Source organism: Cervus elaphus, chromosome X (assembly GCF_910594005.1).
Source record: "Cervus elaphus chromosome X, mCerEla1.1, whole genome shotgun sequence".
In the NCBI taxonomy this organism is placed as follows: domain Eukaryota; kingdom Metazoa; phylum Chordata; class Mammalia; order Artiodactyla; family Cervidae; genus Cervus; species Cervus elaphus.
The window spans coordinates 167,221,451-167,226,123 of NC_057848.1; the positions used below are offsets into that span (position 1 = coordinate 167,221,451).

A 4,673-nucleotide genomic window follows, 5' to 3' on the forward strand; every position below is an offset into this window, starting at 1 on the left:
TTTACCAGCTGAGCCACCAGGGAAGCCCTACTGTGGAGAGGGGATTCATAATCAAGGAGGACCCTTACTGTAGTGGGGGACTATTACTGTGGAGGGGGAAAGTTGTAATTGGATGACTCTGATGCCATGGGTCTTGTGTGTCCTCATGTCCAAGGGTCCAGCTTGGGTATTTGGAGCCTGGGCTGGTGAACCCACAGGGCACTTCCACCCAGGGACTGCCTGAGAGGAGGATGAGGCTGGACTCTGCAGGAACACCCCCGCCCCAAGACCACAATCTGGACCCGGGCTCTGTGCTCCACATGACCAATGACCCTGGAGACCCTGTTCCCAGAAGCAGGGCCTCAACCCCGGCAGCACCAACACTGTTGATTTCACAGTGGATGATGTGGCCCTCATTGGGCGTCCTCAGTGCATGCCCAGCCCCTGAGCCGGGGGCCACCCTCTGTGCCCAGCACAGGTGACCGACCTCTGTGTGCAGGTGCTGAGCATCACGAAGCAGCTGGATGCCAGCATGAGGACCTGCGGATGGCGCACAGAGAGGAGGGCACTGAGGGGAACCTGCACTCTACCACATGGTGTACATGACGGCCCTCGTGGAGGTGTGGGCGGGGGCTGGGGGTATGGACAGGGGGGTCCACCAGCCAGGGACACCCACGTCTGGTCAAGGCAGGATGGGGAGGGCCTCTGAAGGGATGGGCACATGTCCACTCAGACAGACACACGTCCACCAAGATGGACACATGGTCACTTCAGGCAGGATTGGCTGACCTTTATGGGGACAAAACAGGTCCACTCCCGTTAGAAGACACTAATCTCTAAGGTGACGGACACACTCCTCCTGGCAGGAGAGGGCAGACCTCTGGCATCAGGCACTCAGAATTCCCGACCAACGTGCATTTCTGAACTCACACCTCTACCCCTGGCCTCTGGGGTGTCTCCAAGAATTTGACTAAACCAGGTCCCTGACATGTTTTTTCTTGTGTCCAGTTTTGGGGTGTCCAATCCATTCTCTCAGCTGCTGGCCAAGTCACTTAATGTTTCACTCTGGCCTCAGTGCCTGGTGCCCTACCACAGAACCTAATGACCCTTGGAGGTTCCGGCCTGGGCCTCACTGTGAATGTACCCTGCTGGCCTCCCACGCTCCCTGGAGTACAGACTTCACACAGTATTATAAGCACTGCTCTCTGCTGCTGTGCACACACATACACACACATGCATATCTGTGCACACACAGACCCTGAACACATGCACACATGCATGTGCACCTGTACCTACAGCAGCGTGTACATACACACCCAGAAACACACACACACACACCAGAGCAATGCCACAGCTCCCCACTGCCACTCAGGAGAGGCTGGGTCCCTTGGGAGCAGGCACCACGCTTTATGTCTTTGTGTGTCAGGAACCCCCAACCGGTCTGTAGAGTGGCTGTGCTGGGGAAAGTCCCCACACACGCCCCTCTGTCTCTCACTACAAGGCCCTTCTCCTCCACCCCCACCCAGGACATGCTCACAGAGATCTCGGAGTGGCTGGAGAACCATCCCCAGGAGGTGGTTATCCTGGCGTGCAGGAAATTCGAGGGCATGATGGAGGACCCACGCAAGCACCTGATGGGCTGCATCAAGAACATCTTTGGGGACATGCTGTGTCCCCGTGGGGTGAGCAGGGGCCACAGGCTCCCCATGCTCTCTGCAGCAGGGGCGGTGGGAGCACTAGGCTTCACTGTAATCAGACTATCCACTGGCTGTGTGAGGCCGATTCAGGCACCAGATGCTGCTGCTCACAGAACCGCAATAATCCACCCACCACTGTCTCCACTCAAACACCCCAATAACCAGCCCATCACTGGTCACAGGCACCCCCGATAATCCACCCTTCCTGGTCTCTACTCAGACACCCCCAAAATCCATCAATTACGCCTCAAGATGCCCCAGTAATCCACCCGCTGTTTCCTATCAGAAACCTCTGTTTCCACTCAGGCACCTCAATAATCGACCCATCACTGCTCAAGACACCCAAGTAATCTACCCACCACTGTCTCCACTCAAACACCCCAAAAATCTATCAATCACTGCTCAAGACACCCCAATAACCCACCCATCACCGTCTCCACTCAGACACCCCAGTAATCTACCCACCAGTGTCTATTCAGACACGCCAATAATCCATCCATGACTGCCTCTTCTCACAGAGAACCCAGTAACCAGCCCATCCTGCTCATAAACACCACAATAATCCACACATCACTGTAGCTTCTCGGACACCCCCAATACCTGACACATCGTGTCACAAAGCAGCCCAATAACCCCTGTGCACATGTCTCACGGGCACCCTGATGATTCCCACCCAGGAGGTGCTGACTCTGTGCCAGCTGTGGTCACAGGGCCAGCAGGTCATCCTGTGGTACAAGGATGAGGCGTCCATGAGTCAGCATGCACAACTGTGGCCCAGGATTCCCTACTGGTGGGGGAACCAGGTGAAGCACCCAGACCTCGTCCACTACCTGGAGCACATGAAAAGCTGCAGCCACCCAAGTGAGTGCCACCTTCACACTGGGACACCTGGTCACATGCATGTCCTAGCACATGGGGCTGGCTTTGGGTTCAAGTGGAGAAATGGAACAGGACGTATTAGGGGACATTATTCTGTTCACCACATGGGCATGGGCATCCTTGGGGACATCAATCTGTCCACCACAGGGGGTCAGGATGTAGACAGGGCGTGAACATCCGTGCGGACATTATTGTGTCCACCACATAGGGTCAGGATGTGGACATCTTTGGGGTCACTGTCCAGCCCACCTGCCCTCTGTAACAGGAGAAATTCATGAGTCAAGAATCCTGTGAGCCCCTGCTGTCTGAACTTTAGCCTCTGCTGGACATCTGAATCTCTGACCGGGGAGGAGGCCAGAGTCTGTGTGGGTGATGGCACAGCTTGGTGACTGCATGGGCAGGTGACCCCATGGGTTAGGGGCCACATGGGTGGGTGACTGCATGGGTGGTTGACCCCATGGTTTACTGGTCACATGAGCGGGAGACTGCATGGGTTAGTGATTGCATGGGTGGGTGACCATGTGGGTGGGTGACTGTGGGCGGGTGACCAGTTTGAGTTGCTGACTGCCAGGATGGGTTGATGTGAGTTGATGACCACACGGGTGGTAACTGTGTGAGTAGATAACCCCATGAGTGGGTAACAGTGTGAGTGGGTAATCATGTGGACAGGTGACCACATGACCTCGCAGGTTAGTGACCCTGTGGGTGGGTGAACATGTGGCTTGGTGGTCGGGTGGGATGGTGACCCCATGGGTGGGTGATCACGTGAGTTGGTGGCCATGTGGAGGGATCACCACATGGGGTAATGACCCCATGGTCAGGTGACCATGTGAGTCAGTGACCACATGGGTTGGTTGGCCACATGACTCCGTGGATTAGTGACCGCACACATGGGTGGCTGACCCCATAGTCTGCACCATGAACAGCAGCCCCTCTCTTGTCCCAGGCAGGCTGTTCCTGGCCGGCATCAACCTCACAGAGAACCTGGAGTTTGTCCTTATCCACCTGGCCTGGTCCCTGGAGAACGTGACCCTGTGGGGGCTCCCCTACCTGTGTGCGTGGGTGAGGGGCCAGTGCCCAGGGTCGGCCACCGGATGCACCAACATCATCGCGGGCGACTTCATCCCGGCTGACGGGTTTGTTGGCAACGTCAATGGGTGGAACCGGAAGCTCCTTGTGGCTGAGGGACAGCGCATGTGTAGAGCTGGGCAGAGGCCGCTCCACTTTTGCATCCTGTGACGTCATTGGGCTGAACCGGAAGCTGCTTGGGACTGATGGATGGCACGTGGGTGGAACTGGGTATCACGGAGGCTGTGTCTCAGTGCGTCCTGTGACATCACGGGCCTAAACTGGAGGCCACCTGGGTACTGACGGATGGCGTGCTGAGGAGCTGAGCATCGCGGAGGCTATTCTTAGCCCTGTCCTGCGGGGCTGATCATTCGTCCACCCATCCACTGAATGTGGGTGACTGCAGAGGTGGGGCCAGGTGGCAGGGTCCATGGTCTCCTCGGTCCTCCGTGTCTCTCCCGGCAAATGCAGGGTGTGAGGTGATTAAAGGTGAGTGCATGATTTGTACAATGAGAGCCTCAGGGAGACACACATGGTTCTCAGGTCTGTGGCTTCCCCATGGCTGGGGTGCCCCCTCCCCCTGGGCACTGAGAGCAGCAGACAGTGATTCCCAGCTGGGGAGGGGAGGAAGCACTATGACAGAGTGTCCATAGGAGGGGATTGAGCACTTTGCGATCCCACTGAGAAATCCCTTTTATTAGATAAGGGGCTTCCCTGGTGACTCACCTAAGAAGGCCTTCTTATCTCTCCTTACTATTCTTTGGAACTCTGCATTCGTGTGGCTACATCTTTCCATGTCTCCTTTGCCTTTCTCTTCTCGTCTCATCTATTTGTAAGGCCTCCTCAGACAACCGCTTTGCCTTTTTGCAATTCTTTTTTTGTGGATGGTTTTGATCACCACCTCCTGTACAATGTCAGGAACCTCCATCCAGAGGTCTTCCGGTACTCTGTGTGCCAGATCTAACCCTTGAAACTATTTGTCACTTCCAGTGTATAATCACAAGGGATTTGAATAAAGCAAAGAAACAGAGGAAAACAATAGAATGGGAA

At 55.7% G+C, this 4,673-nt stretch overlaps 1 pseudogene; it reads left to right on the forward strand.

Annotated features, from left to right (window-relative positions):
• Positions 1-230: 230 nt before the first annotated feature.
• On the forward strand, positions 231-3,794 carry LOC122690588 (annotated as a pseudogene).
• Positions 3,795-4,673: the final 879 nt, after the last annotated feature.